The 15,654-nt window shown below is 40.4% G+C and overlaps 1 protein-coding gene and 1 pseudogene across 7 annotated transcripts in view; both read right to left on the bottom strand.

Moving 5' to 3' along the window:
* The window catches only part of PTPRR (protein tyrosine phosphatase receptor type R), a 267,828-nt gene that overhangs the window by 114,614 nt on the left and 137,560 nt on the right, over window positions 1-15,654 (bottom strand). The gene's annotated exons all lie outside the window — the stretch shown is intronic.
* Window positions 6,739-15,074, bottom strand: LOC311618639 (ubiquitin-conjugating enzyme E2 D4-like; annotated as a pseudogene). Its single transcript has 2 exons — window positions 15,031-15,074; window positions 6,739-7,285 (listed from the first exon to the last, which is right to left on the bottom strand). The product of its transcript is annotated as a ubiquitin-conjugating enzyme E2 D4-like (transcript).

Genomic DNA, 15,654 nt, shown 5'->3' with positions numbered 1-15,654 from the left:
TAGTTAATTTGCATATTACTCTTTTATTAGGTAGGATTTATAGTGTTTAATTCATAAACTAGATCATAATAGGATATCAATAACTGTTGGATGACTGCAGCATCATTTATTCTATAAAATTAGGCACACTTCTATGTGGTACACTTCTCTGCTGGGGAGATCTGCTTTCATGTGTAAACTACTCCAGCACAAGGGCTTTCTCCCAGTTAGTTACACAAGGAGAATGATACTGCTTCAAGATTTTATTTTCTTCTTAGGAAACAATACATTTTCTATCCATAAAGTTGGTACAAAATAAATGATTGGAAACTGGACCAAATGCTCAATGCTACAAGAATTAGAGGGAGCTGGGGAGGTCAAAAGAGGGCTAGTGGTCACAGTAGCCATGGTGGACCCCACTGAAGCTCCAGAGTGCCCTGCACCATAGGATCTTCTCATGCTTTTATGGGGAAGGGGCCATAGGGTTTGGTCATGTTAGAGCTGAAACTGTACTTCTTGGGAAAATCTGCTTTTCAGAAAAGGGCACACCATTCAAAACTCCACCTAACAGCCCAACTAAAAGATACATTTTGCTTCTGAAGAGAGGGGAAAGAATCCTGTTGGGAACAGGTAGAAAAGCTACTTCAAAAGCAACTATCAGTAATACATTTTTTAATAAATAAAAACTAATAGCCCTAGCCACTTTTGCTCAGTGGTTAGAGCGATGGCCTACAGATTGAAGAGTCCTGGATTCGATTCTGGTCAAGGGCACATGCCTGGGTTGTGGGCTCAATCCCCAGTGGGGGGCATGCAAGAGGCAGTCGATCAATGATTCTCTCTCATCATTGATGTTTCCCTCTCTCTCTCTCCCTCTCTGAAATAAATTTTAAAAATATATAAAAACTATCTAATAGTACACAATTGTTTGCTATACCATTACCTGTATTTTTGTACTTTTCTAGAGTCTAAAGGTGTTCCCAATAACAACATAATTAAAAAAAAATTTTTTTTAATAATATATTTTATTGATATTTTACAGAGAGGAAGGGAGAGAGATAGAGAGCTAGAAAGGTCGATGATAGAGAAACATCGACCAGCTGCCTCTTGCACACCCCCTACTGGGGATGTGCCCGCTACCAAGGTACATGCCCTTGACCGGAATCGAACCTGGGACCTTTCAGTCCGCAGACCGACGCTCTACCACTGAGCCAAACCGGTTTCAACCCAATAACAACATAATTTAATACAGAAAGTAAGATGAGCTCCAGCCTGAAGGATAAATAGGACTTGGAAATGCAGTGATGAGAAAAACGCTATGCGTTTAAGCATGCTTTATGTATCCACCTGGAAAACTCAAGAGATTAGAAAAATTCAGTCCACCTGGTAGCTCTGAGAAACAGAAACTCCTTTTACCCAGCAGCTGACTTTCAGCTCTTCAGGGCTGCAGCAGCTGAGATAGATATGGGACATTGTACTTGAGATGGTTTACTCTCCTTGTGCCAGGCAAAGATGGGTTCCTCGGTTCACACAAACCCTGCTGAGGAACCGTGGACTTCTGTGTTTGCCAGGCAGGGTGAGTGTTTGCCAGGCAGGGTGAGCAGGCAGGGACTGTCCCTGATCACCACGGGCAAAACTTGGAGCCGATGGTCTGTGCTGGGTACTGAGAGTCAAGGGCTTGTGTACAACACACTTGAGAACTCAATTCCCAGGGCCATGATCACCCGGAGGAGGCTTGTTACTGTGGAAACAGCATTCAAGTCTAAGTTCCTCCAAGTGCATGGTAAATGGAAGTGAAATGGGAACTCGAGATTAGAATGTACAAAGGAAAAGAAAGGAAACTGCTTAAAAATTGGAGCTGTTCTTTGGAAACAGAAATTTAGATTGCCTAACTAACGTGAATAAGTAAGGAGAAGTAGTTAGTTTCAACCAAAATCCTCTGGTTTATTGCATCAAAACAGAATAATTCGCCTCAGTTCTCTTTTTGCCTGTGAGAAGCTGGATTGACTCCACAGTGCAGGTATTTCTGGTTATTCCCCATAAAATAGTGACGGTAAAATATAATACAGACAGGAAAACATATATTCGAGGGCCTAATAAGTGCCAGACATTTTACATGAGTGCTATTTAAAAAGAGAGAGAAAGGACTCTAGACAAAGAGAATTTTATTTGAGAGAAAATAAAAGTATACAGTTTGCGGTAGTCAGAGGATATATGCTTCTGGCTAGACACTAGAAATTCACAGCTTCTCCTCATCCTATGACTTGAAGTTGTAACAACCGAGATAGAATATAAAGTTCCATGGCAATATCAATAGTGCTACCACTTTTAAAGTTACCAAACAACAGTGAAAGATACATAGTCTGAATAGTCAATAGATTCTGTTATTTTTATCACTAACAAACACACAGTGATGACCATTTTTAAGTTCAAAGAGATAATTCTCTTTCTCAAGGCAAATGCTAAGCCACTTAACAGTAGTAAATAATGTAATTAATATCCAAGAACAATTGAGTGTTTTTACTGATATTACAAATATATGAACTTACAGAAAAAAAATTAAACAACATAATGAAGATGTAAAATGCCACCTCTATTTAAATTGTTTGGGCCTCTGCCTTGTTATGAGGTTCCTGAGTCAATTCCTTTTGCCTGGGGCCTTCCTTGGCTCTTTCCCTCCTTACTGCTCCCCACAGCAAGGGAAGTGCCACTTTGCAACAAGACTGTGCACTAAAATGGGTGAAACCTACGAGCACTAGCTATAAATCAATCTGATGCAACTGATTAAGATGTAGCATTTGAAATTAGGTACTGGCATGTTTAAATTCTAAACATGTGGTTGGCTTTCAGCTATTTGCTTGGAAAGGAAGGCTGAATTATTTTCGCCTGGGGTTAGGGCAGGTTTCTGAATGTTAGCTCCTTCCTGATGTTGTTAAGACAGCCTGGACCGCTTCCGGGTTATCCCGCGGAAGAGTCCGGCCGCACCCAGGGATCCTGTTTGGGGGAGGAAGGTCAAATGGCCATCTCTCTTCCTAAAGAGATGGCCTCAAAGCCCCTGAGAGAAGTCCAGTCTCAATTCCCAACAGACAAAAAAAAAACCCAAAAAAAACCCAAACACCCCAAAAACAAAAACGCAGGTTCCTTCAGGACCAAAGCCTGTCAGGAGGATTCCACCCACCTCGTGCTAACCTTATTGTGTCCTCTTTGCTACCTGGAATCTTTGTCTCCATTCTTGGTGAGCAGTTATAGACTGGCAAGTGATCTCCAGGAATGAAAGCAAAAGTTTCTCTGTTTATGTCTTTGAATCTTGTAGAAAACCCTGACTCCTGGGAGGCATTTATGCCATCACTCAGTCCCTTCTATAATTCTCTGTATTGTCCTCTGCTGTTACTTACAAACTAGAGATTTTCATTTCCATATTTCACATCCTCACCTTTTCCCTCTACCTGAATGTTCCATCCTGCAAACCCAGTGGTGCCCAAACTGAGCTTACATTTTCCCTCTCCTCATCCACAAATTTACTTCTAATTTTTATATTTTATTTTACTATGATTTTTACTGTTGACAGTATTACAGATATCCTCCAATCCCCCCACTTTGCCCCTGAAGTACCATATTTGGAAGTCCTGTTGACTTAACTCTCTTTTCCTTCTGTGTCACCCCACCATCATGACATCCCATTATCAAGTTCTGTCTAAGTATCTCTTGAGTGTGAATCCATCTTCTCTTCATCTATATTTCCACCATCATAGGCCACCACCATGTTTATCTGGACTGCGGTCTTTAACTCACTCGCAGAATGGACAGCATCGTAATCTGTGCAAAATGCTAGCCCAGTCAAGTCACTTTTTTTGCTTCAAACACTTTGAGGAAATCTCATTTTCTAGTGAAAAATTCTGACTCCATGGTTCCTTCCAGTCTTACCTCCCAGCCCTTCCACCATGTACCTTGGGCTGCTCCTAAGACATTGGGGTTGTGTTAGCATTCCACACGCCACGCCCTTTTCACAGGGTGTCAGTGCACCTGGAGGTCACGAGATGGGCACCTTCCTTCTTGGAGACTCAGTTCAAGGACCACTCTGTCAGCCTCCCATGGCCTCCTGGCCCTTCCTGTGCTTGATCTTTCAGTTCTCTAATAGCACTCTGAATTACACTTCAGTTAACTTTGTTTTAAATTTTTGTAATATTTATACTTATTTCAAAAAAATTTTAAGATATAGGAAGATAGAGTTAAAAAGTGAAAGTATACTTGTCCTCAGAAATAGCATAGCTATTTCTTTTGATGTTTCTAAATTTTGTCTGTGTATATGTAATATACAAATAATATGTGCATATTACACATCATCTATATTACTATTAAATACAACAGGATCAAACTATATCAGTTGTTCCACTTCCTGCTTTTCCCACTTATTTACATATCTAGGATATAGTTCTATGTTCATAAAATATATTATTGTCAAATATGTTTTGATTCTTATCCAATAATTCCTTGCTTTAAAAAAATATATACTTTTATTGATTTTTACAGAAAGGAAGAAAAAGGGATAGAGAGCTAGAAGCATCTTTCCCTCTCTCTGCCTTCTGCACACCCTCTATTCGGGATTGAACCCAGGCATGTGCCCTGACCAGGAATTGAACCAGTGACCACTTGAGCCAACTCTCAACCACTGAGCCACACTGCCAGCCTTCCTTATTTTTAACAGGTTAGCTTATCCCATTCACTTTTGTTACCTTAAGTCAGTGTTTCCCAAGGTGTGGTACTCGTACCCCCAGGGGTACTGGAAGAGTTTGGTGGGGATAGTTGTTGCACCGGAGTTTGGTGGGGATATGCACTGCACCGTGCTTAGCTGCGCCTAATTCTATGTTCTCATGAGTACGAGGGGTACTCAGCGTCATGAAAATTATAGAAGGGGTACACATATGTCAAAAGTTTGGGAAACACTGCCTTAAGTGATATAAATATATTACTTTATGTTATTTTATTTGTTTTTCCTTTTTTAGTTTTCTATCTTTTGCTGTATGGTCTTTTGTCCTTGTTGTTGTTCTACATGTTTTCTTCCAGTGTCTATATTTGTAATATTAAATATTATATGTTAATATTTAAAAATGGTTATTTCTTAATTTATAAACTTTAGAAAGTTTTTAACTTCCTATCTACTATGAAAAACGAGAAAATATACATCTCTTTCCACCCATCCTCATTGTCATTTCCCAGTTTTAATAATTATATTATTTTTTTTCCATCGTTATGTTTTACATTGACATTATTTTCTGAGGCCCCTCACCAAAATATTGTCTCCTCCTGGAAACTCGGCCTGTTTATATCTAGGTGGAGCCATCTAATATTTCTCATCAATGAATGCAAGTAAAAGTAAAATGACATTTTCAGTCGAGGCAGTTAAAGAAGGTGCCTTGTCTACTCTTTCTCTGTTTCCTCTGTCTGCAGGCTAGATGGTTCCTGGGTGATCCCATGATTCTATTAAAAATGACAGAGTCTTACAAAAAAAGGTTCTGAGACCCTGTAGCTCTGCATAAAGAAGAGACCCTGCCCACCCCCTCATTAAACAGTGACATGAGTTAAAAGTAAATTTTTCTTAAATTAAGTCACTAAGACATTGGGGTTGTGTTAGCATTATTTATTCTGATGAATGATTTCTTTGATTATCATTTCTAAAGTTCCGTTATATGTTCAAATGGATCCAGTGCTCACGATCAGTCTCTTTCTTTTTTTGAAGGATGTCACCATTTCTGAATCCTTTACTTTGACACATCTCTTATTTAGCTGAATTTCATTATCAATTTTTTTTTTCCCAAATAGGGCTCGGGAGTGCCGTATTTTCTGAGGTGTTATATGTTTGAGAATGCGTTTATGGTGCCGTTGACAATAAATAACATCTTGGCCGGATATTGAATTCTTGATTCAATTGTTATTTTTTCTTTTTTACCTTTGAATTCTGCTATTATTCCGATACCTTGTGGCATTGAATGCTGTTATGAAAAATGCTCTAGCCTGAGGCTAGTCTGTCTTGAGGATAACTTTCTTTTTTTTTGCCTGTAATCTCATTGAAATGTTTATCTTTAAACTTCACTTGGATATTTCTTTGGGTTGATAGTTCATGCAACATGGTGTGGCCTTAAAGTCCACAGATTCCAGACTCTCTCTCTCTCTCTCTTAGGGTTATGTGTGAATTATATTTTATTTACGTTTAAAAGTCCCTCCCTGCCCCTGTGCTCTCGTCTGTGGGTGGCACGCACTGGATTTAGTGTAGGCCCCCGTGGAGGGAAGGAGGTGGTGGAACACCTCTTCCCATGGAAACGCAAGAGCCCCATCTCTCCAAGCCTCGCTTCTGAAAAGACAGCCATCTCCTGGGTGCTCTGTGCTCTCTGTCCTAACATTGTTGGCTGCTTCTTGGTGTGGGGACACTTCCCAATGCCCTGGAGCCTCCTGGGAGGAGCTGAGACGCCTTGGGATGTGGTTTATGGCAGGCAGGATGTGAGGAACGCCTGCCCGTGCTGCCCTGGACGCCCAGGTTGACACTGAGTCCCAGCAGGTGAGGGCCAGGCTGTGTGGTGTGACCATGAGTGAGGCGGGGCAGGGGAGGTGATGGCACGCTGTCCCCCACAAGACCAGCAGTGAGTCGGGCGGAGGGACTGATTCCAGGGTAGCGAGGAGGCTGCAGATCTAACGGTGACTGCTGCTTTGGCATCAGGATGGGATGGCGTCAAAGCCACGCGGACTGAGCCGCACCAACAGGCTGCGGCTTGAGGGAGTGGCACCCGCATTTGCTCGCGGGAGAGATGCCGCCCTCTGGGAGGCTCAGCCAGGGGCTCAGCTTCTCTTGAGCAGGGTCCCCTGTGTCACCTTCACGGCACTCACACAGCATATTTTTGCGCCCACCCCCTCGCCAGTGTGTTGTATCTCTCTCTGTTGGGCTTGTAGGTGTGAGTAGGGTTGGGCTCGCAGAGCAGGGAGCAGACAGAGAAGAGCACCCCAGACCCTTCAGTGATGGAGACCAGTGGGACTGCAGGACATCGATCCAGGTGCTGCCGTTGCTGTGGATGCTGTGGATGTTGGGGTGGGACATTTTGGTCGGGAAAGCAACCTTTGGGGGTTTGAACGGATAATCTGAGGGAAAGGGGATGTTCAGGAAGAAAATGCCTCCTGGGTAAGGTCTGTCACGATGGTGGCCTGCCAGCACAACCAACCACCTCCCACAGGTCATGCAGACCACTGGGCAGGAGGATCCCTCTGCAGGTCACTCAGTTCCTTCTGGATCCGCTTCTGGGGGCCGGGCTGCTGGGGGCCGCTAGGGTCAGATCCCAGACGTTTATTTAAGAAATATTTTTTTCCTGTTATATTTGAAACATTTTTTTAAAAATTATTTTTGGTTCATCTTCAAGGATACAAATTATGTAATTGTATATCCCTTGTATTTCTCTCTAAACACTTTATTTTTTAAAATATGTTTTAATAGATTTTTAGAGAGAGGGGAAGGGAGAAAGAGAGAGATAGAGACATCAATGAGAGAGAAAGAAACATGGATCCGCTGCCTCCTGCATGCTTCACAATGGAGATCGAGTCTGGAACCCAGGCATGTGCCCTGACCGGGAATTGAACCCTGACCTCCGGGTGCACAGGACAGTGCTCTATCCACTGAGCACACCAGCCAGGCAACACTTTATGTTATGTAGTTATTTCCTCTTACTCTTGGAATATCCTTATCTTCCTTACAGTATTTATTAACATGTGGCAGTTACTCGTTGATTTGTTTGCTGTACATCCGTCCCCCTTTTACTAAGATGTGGCCCCATCAGTGTGGGACCTTGTTGGCCTGTGGCTTCTGGGCCTGGAATAGCACCTGGCATACAGAGGTATTTAATGCATCTCTGTGAAGTGAAGGAATACGTGAACCTTCATAATCAGCCCCGTGTAGTTGCTAAGTGGGAGAGTATGAGTGAGTGCCATGGTAGGCATAGAAAAAGCAAGGTTCTGCTCTTGAGGAGATAATTGAATGGTTTACCTGAAAGGTCTAACCATTAAAACACACACATACAACATTGATTTAACACAATTAGTGTTTGATTTATAATTAATATGTCTCTGATACTTTACTTCACCATTCAGGAGGGGAAAAAGAAATCTGTTTATTTTATATTAGGTTTTTGAAATCTGCTTCTAATTGGTGAAAGCAATATTAGTTTTCTGAGTAGTATGCCATATATATATTAAAAAACATATATATATATATATATATATATATATATATATATATATATATGGTTGATGTTAATCCTCATTTGAGGAAACTTTTTCCATTGATTTTTTTTAGAGAATGTAGGAGGGAGGGGGGAGAGAGAGAGAGAGAGAGAGAGAGACATGATTGTGAGAGACACATTGATTGGTTGCCTCTCACAGATCCCCTGATTGGGGCTGTGGGGCTGGAGATCGAATCTGCAACCCAGGTATTTGCACTTGATAGAGAATCAAAACAGAGACCTTTCAGTGGGAGGCCCAGTGCTCTAACCACTGAGAAAAATCAGGGCAGTAGTGTGCTATATTGATTGTAAATTGAACTCAAACTTAATCAGTATAGGTGTCTGTATGTTATAACTAATTTGAGAGCTTAAAAATTAATTTTTCTGAAAATTAAATATGCTTATGATAAAAGATTTAGAAAAAAGAAATATTATTCATAATAGTTTATCTCATCACCCTGAGATAACATTGTGGAGGTTATAGTGTTAGCTATTTTCTAATGCATAGGTGATATAATGTACACACCTATGTACACACACACACACACGCACACACACTAAATATATACTTTATACAAATTATCCTAACTTTATACTAATGTGATGCTATCATGATCATATACTATGTCTTTCCTCTTTCCATGATGTTAGGAAAAAACTATGTGTTTGTTCTGTGTGGTGGCAGCTCCAATGCAGAAATATTCCTGGATTCTTCCCCTTCTCACTCTCTCCAGGATAGGAGGAGTGACTAGTGTAACTGGTGCTTTGGGCATGACAAACCAGGACAGGAGTAGCTCTGTGCTTTCTTTTGGGGTCTGCCTGCCTGGCAAAAGCATATAACCTGTCTTTGCAGGAGTAGAGTGGGCTGTAAAGGCTCTGTCTTGCATGGGAGCTCACAGCTGGCCAGTGTTCCTGTGACTGGAGGGTACTGCTAAAGGAGAGGCAAACATGGGAGTCATTTGTAATGCTCCTAAGTCACATCTCCAGCAGCTCTCTCAGCAATGAAGCTGACACTTTCATCCCCACAGGTCTGCTTCCTCGGTCTTTCCAGGCAGGGCGGAGCGGGGGCTACTTCGTGGCCTGCTCAAATGCCAGCACAGGCCCCCACAGAGCCAGACATTGCACGCCCCTCATTCCAGCTCAAAAGGCAAAAAGGCTGAAGACCTTTCTTCTCAGTTGGCTTTGATTTTGGCATGACTATCTACAGAGGTAGAAGGGTCAGAGGAGAATCAAGATGTGTGGCTGTATGGACGTCAGGAGTATAATTGTCAGAAGAGGTTTGCCAACATTGCCAGATGCTGCTGAAGGTTAAGAAAAATGCAGACCAAGAAAAGGTTGTTGGATGTGTCGATGAGAAATAATTGGTGGCCTTCAAGTAGTAATTCTCAAAATGTGGTCCTCAGTTCATTGGGAGACTGAGTCCTCGGACCTCACTTGAAAGTGCAAGTTCAGTTGATACCAATATGGGTCCATGATGTACAATTCCATAGCCTTTCTTTTACTGCCTATGGGTTATTTAACGAGTTTGTAAGGGTTAGCACAATTGATAATCATAAACTAAAATTAGCATGTCATTGATGCTAATTTTAGTTTATGAATCTAATGATAATATTTTTTCTTCTTTTTTAAAAAAAATATATTTTATTGATTATTTACAGAGAGGAAGAGAGAGGGATAGAGAGTTAGAAACATCTATGAGAGAAAATCATCGATCAGCTGCCTCTTGCACATCCCCTTCTGGGGATGTGCCCACAACCAAGGTACATGCCCTTGACCGAAATCGAACCTGGGATTTTTCAGTCTACAGGCTGACACTCTATCCACTGAGCCAAACCAGTTTTGGCAATAATATTTCTTCTTAAGACCCTTACACTGTTATAAGCTATCCCTTTGAAGACATACAGTAACAATATTAGAATTTTGGTCAGAATAATGTTTGGAGACATTTTGAAAACAATTGCAACTTCATGAGTTATTTCATATCCTTGCTCTGTTGTGGGTATGAACCACTAAATCAATTGATCAGCTAATTAATTAAAATAACTAATAAGGAAGCTGAATGAATATTGGTAGTGATTAGGAAAAGTTATCTAAATTTCCTGTTTGGAAAGGTATGTCCTTGTGGATAGGGGAGATAGATTTTCAGGAGCTTCATTAATTATGAACTCACACATCTATTTATTTATTTTGAACTCACACATTCAAAAGTTTTTGCCAGCTCTGTTTTCTAACTGCTAGGGAGACCAAATAAAACCCTAAAATAATTGTGTTTGTGTGTTTGGAAGTGGCAAATAGGTAAGCAAATACCAAGTAAGAAAACTTTGCCATACTATAATGTAATAGTCAAGAGCCTGGGGTAGTGAGTAAGAAAGACTTGGATTTAATCCTGGGCTGAGTGGATTTGGTCAAATAATTAACTCTCTCTGAGCCCCAGTTTCTCCAAATGAAGAAACAGGGGATGATAACTCCATCCCTTTCATGGGGCTTCTGAGGATCACATGATTTATTAGACATAAAACTACTCAAACGGGGAGATAAAAAGTCCTCCCTAAACTCTGCTTATAGATGTGAATTCACTCAATGTCAATGTCAAAAACAATTAGTTAAATGACCTACTTCTCTGTATGCTCAGTACCAAGGGAGACCGAGTAGCTATTTTGTTGATTAAATGAAGGCCCTTTTATTTATTTGCTAGAACGGTAATAACGTGGAGACGCTAAACGAGTGGCCTGATTGAGCCTCCTGTGCTTGCTCTCATTGATGGTTACCCCTTCCGAGGAGTTTCAGCCCAAAGCCAATCAGGAAATCTAGGTCAGTGAAAAAGGCAATGGCTAGAACAATTTGGTTTTGCTGACGTGATATACTTTTTGGAGAGAATATACATTTGAGGCTTAAGATCAAAATGACACCGTTTAAAAGTGTTCTTTGATTTCAGAGCCGCAGCTGCCATTTACTCCCTGCATGCCCTTGGCACCACGGCTGGGGGAACCCGAACCTCAAACACTACGTATTTAATTTAGATACGGAATTAAATTGATATTCATTCTTTTACTTTTCCCCCTCTATGAATACCAATTAAATATTAAGATTGAAACAGAGTTAAGTTTAGCGAGTTAGAGCCTACTCATTTAAAACACTTGTCATAACCTAGTTTTCTTCATTTCATTAATTTCTCATCTCTATTTTAATGTTACCACTTAATTAGCATTCCCTTTCATATCCCCTAATAACATTTTTTTTTTGTAAAACACTGCCTCTTTTGTCTTTTAAGACTCCTAATATTTAGCAATTAAATAAAGAACTTGTGTACACTTTAAAGTCTATATAATTTGGACTAAGCCCCCATCCTCAGGATCATGGAATGGTGAAGGTCTTGACTTTTCTGGGTACAAAACCTCTGGAGGAGATGAGGCTTCTGTAAGTTATAAAATAACACTCTATATACTCTTATGATGCTACCATTCTTATACTATATGCTTTTGTGGGTCCATGTATACCTGTAAAAACATTTTTCATAAAACAGACATGTCTATGGATAAAGGAGAAGAAAGTAGAGGTTTAATGCAAAGTTTTTCAGAGACAGGAGGGGGAAAAAAAATCATGATTCAACCACAAACAGATATTATCCTGGGTACAGTAAACAAATATAATAGCAAGTTACTTGCTTTTCACAGAGTTTTCAAGTCTCCTTATTATATGTTCAAGTCAACAGAAATTTCCACATTCATCTCCGCTGATTATGTTTTCTGCCTTGTACTGTTATTTCTTCCCTGTTATTCTTGTTCCTGTGTTATCTGTCAGTCTCCCATCAATTATTCCTCCCCCTCCCTTTCCTCCAGCATTTTTCATGCTGGAGGCAGAGCACAGCAGCCCAAAGCCTGAGTCAAAAAAGGCAGGCATTGGGGCCAGGCAGAAACCCTGCACGGACAAAGCCCAGCTCTCAGGCGAATGCTGCCTGAAAAATGAGGTCAGACAAATTCAGGTTTTTCCGTCCAGTCTGATCAAGATAACAAACTCGAATCATCACAGCCCTAACCATTCCATTCATGCAGTTTTCCTGAAAGGACAGAGGAGACATCTGATTGGCTATCCAGTAAGAATTGCAACCAGCCGAAACCAGTTTGGCTCAGTGGATAGAAAGTCAGCCTGTGGACTGAAGGGTCCCGGGTTCGATTCCCGTCAAGGGCATGTACCTTGGTTGCGGGCACATTTCTGCGGGGGGTATGCAGGAGGCAGCTGATTGGTATTTCTCTCTCATCGTTGTTTCTGATTCTCTATCCCTCTCCCTTCCTCTCTGGAAAAAATCAATAAAATATATTTAAAAAAAGAAAAAGAAAAAGAATTGCAACCAAACTGACCTCAGTGACCTTTAGGGAGGCTTGGAAATGGATGTCCAAGGGTAAAGTCGTCACCCTTCCACTCCCCAAGCACTGAGCTTTCTGGTCAGGAATGGAGACTGTCCCAAGCCACCAATATGCAAATTCCACTTAAAAAAATGAAGAAATTAGCCAGCCTCACAGGCCCCAGATGTGGACAAAAGAAGGAGATGGCTCCCTTTTACTTTTATGTACTTATACTCAATCAGCAGGAATACATTCTTTCGGGAATTTCGACTGTACATGCAAACACCCGAGCTGTGGGGCGGCAGGGAGACCACAGGCTCTGAAGCAGCCCGTCACAAGGGTGGTTTGGAGTCTAAAGCTCCACGGAAGGATGTTACAAATTTAGTTTATTTTGATTCTCTCCATGAAGTGGATTATGTTTCACTTCAATGGCTGTAATAGGATTCTGTGCTCCACTCTTCTGGTGAACTGCCCAGTTCCCCAAGAAACACGATAAAATGAAATGCGTCTATTGGCATGTGATTTTGAGGTGAAAATAAAAACTCTATGATTTAGTGTCCTTTCAACTTCTCTTTTTGGGAATCTTGACTTTTCTATCGGAGTGAGAATTAACAATTATCTGTGTAATTAAAAGGGAGGTGGACTAAGTCATTGTCAATGTTCTTGTGGTTTTATTCATCATGCAGGAGGAGATGGCAAAAATAATAAGCATACAATTTTCCACAATGTGCTATTTTAGTGATTAGCACCCCGAAAACCATCTCATTTCCTGAAAAGACTCTGAGTATGTTGTCTGCAGCATAGCTTTAATGCACAGTGTGACTGTGCCAAAGCCATCCTGTTATTACTTCCTAACCCTCCCAGTATACTCTTGCTTTTCTTTGATTATGACTGGCGCCATGGTATTACGATTGCTAGATCTCTGATATAATTATTAGATTGTTAGATAGAAGTACATGGATTGATCAGAAAAACAAAGGAGACTATATACAGCTAATTGCTCCTGTTACACTTCCCTATAGAAATGGCTAATTTTGTACAACATAATCTAGAATCAATTGTCAAATTGGTAATTCACGCTCCCTATTTAAACAAATAAATGTAAGATTGTGGAAGCTGTACAGAAAGATATTTGGGTGAACAAAATTGACAAGCCACGTCTTTCTTAAGACTCTTCCTATTACAAAGGATATACCCACTGGGCATGAAAAGAACATCACTGAAAACTTTTATTTCACTTTAGTCTAAAATTTTGCTGTTAAAAAATCCCACGTTGAAATTACTGCCAAGGTATCATTTGGGATTATTATTTGCTCATGTTTCACACTACAAATACGCTAAAAAAAAAAAAATCTAAAAAAAAAATCTGACAGCCCTATATTTTATGGCAATTAGAGATTGACTTCTTGAATCAAATGATATATTTGGGCCATCTTGATTACTGTTTTCTGCAATATTGAATCAGACAGGAAGTTAACCCAATTTTATTATTAAGATGGATGAAAACACCAGATGCACTCTTTTTGACATTGTTACTCATCATCTGCAACCACAAATACAATCAGAATTACCTTTAACTTTGTACCAACATCAGAACCACGATATTATTTTTAACACACAAACTAACTTCTTATTTTTAACTGTATTGCCCATGACTTCACACAATGCCTAGAACACAGAGGGAAACCAATACATACTTCTTGAAACAAACGTAAGTGAACTAAACATTCTGAGGGTTTCCACCCGAGGATAGCACTTTCCATACAAATTAACTAATGAATTCATACATAATTCTTAATGAGAGCCACAAAGCTTATGAGGACAGCAAACTTCAATAAGAAGGCTCCTGGTTTACTGGTGGAAAACAACAAAGCTGAAGTCCCTGGCTGGGAATTAGTTCAGGGATGTCTCATGTCACCAACTTTCATTTATGGTCCCCCACATCCGATTGCAATGGAAGATACTGACTAGTCTTTTAGGGAAGTCTGAATGCAAAGGCAGGGTCCCCATGATGCTGCTATCAAAGTAATGTCTAGATTGAGTGACTTAGTTCTCCATAACCTCTCCTTTCCCTACCTAGTTATCACAAATGCAAGTGGCCATCTTCTCCCCAATGTCAGTACAGGAAGTAGATCAAACAAAACAAAGACGATAACTGCACCACCACCCACTATGTTTTATGAAAATTTTCAGTTCTGTCCAAGTGGATATATTTGTAATTCTATTCTCTTTAGGATGGATATAAATTTTACGAGAAACTTCTGGTAGGCTCTTTACGGTTTAGAGATTTTGAATTAATTGCATGGCATTTTCTTTTAACTTCATACTTGGAGGCTATTTCTCTAGATATCATGACGATTCTTGGCTGACTCACTTTATCTGTGCACATGAACAGATGCAGACATCAGTCTCCTAACCTTGCACTGTTTATGTCATAAAAGATTTTCTCTTACCTGTTTGGAAATTGACGGAATGTTGTGCTGAGTTTGACTTCCATTTGTACTGTCCTTTGTATTATTTCCTCACCATAGCAAGCTGGGCTAATCATAAAGCTTTCTAAGCTCGAGCGCTGAGACGGAGCCTCATTGAGTCACCTGGGGGTAACTGCCTGGTACTATTTCTAGAGACACTGCTGATCCCAGGTCTACTGTAGCAGCCTATGTGCTCCCAAGAGGTAGCCATGGTGCTTGCTGTTTCGACAGTTTACTAGAATTGAAATTCATGCGGATTTATTTTCATGGTAATTAGCAAAACTGTAAGATGAGAACTACATGGGCTGTAGAGAAAGGTATGTTTCATGAGGGATTTTTTTCTTCCTGTCTTAAAAAATTATATATTCACAAGGTATTTTATGATAAATATAAAGTTATAAAAGTTCCACTATTTCCTTCAAAATGTTCCTACTCTGTGTTAGGGATTTAACAGATACTTCAAACCTCACCATGATTTATAAAGCAGAGATAGGATTCATCTTCTCACTGATGGGAAACGAAAGTATTTTAAGCAAAGCCCAAGGAATGAATCTAGGATTCAAATATAAGTTGTTTTGATGCCATAGTTGATGATCCTCCCCACTG

Source organism: Pipistrellus hanaki (genome assembly GCF_964339955.1).
Source record: "Pipistrellus hanaki genome assembly, chromosome: 3".
In the NCBI taxonomy this organism is placed as follows: Eukaryota; Metazoa; Chordata; class Mammalia; order Chiroptera; family Vespertilionidae; genus Pipistrellus; species Pipistrellus hanaki.
This window is presented reverse-complemented; position numbering and strand designations above follow the sequence as displayed.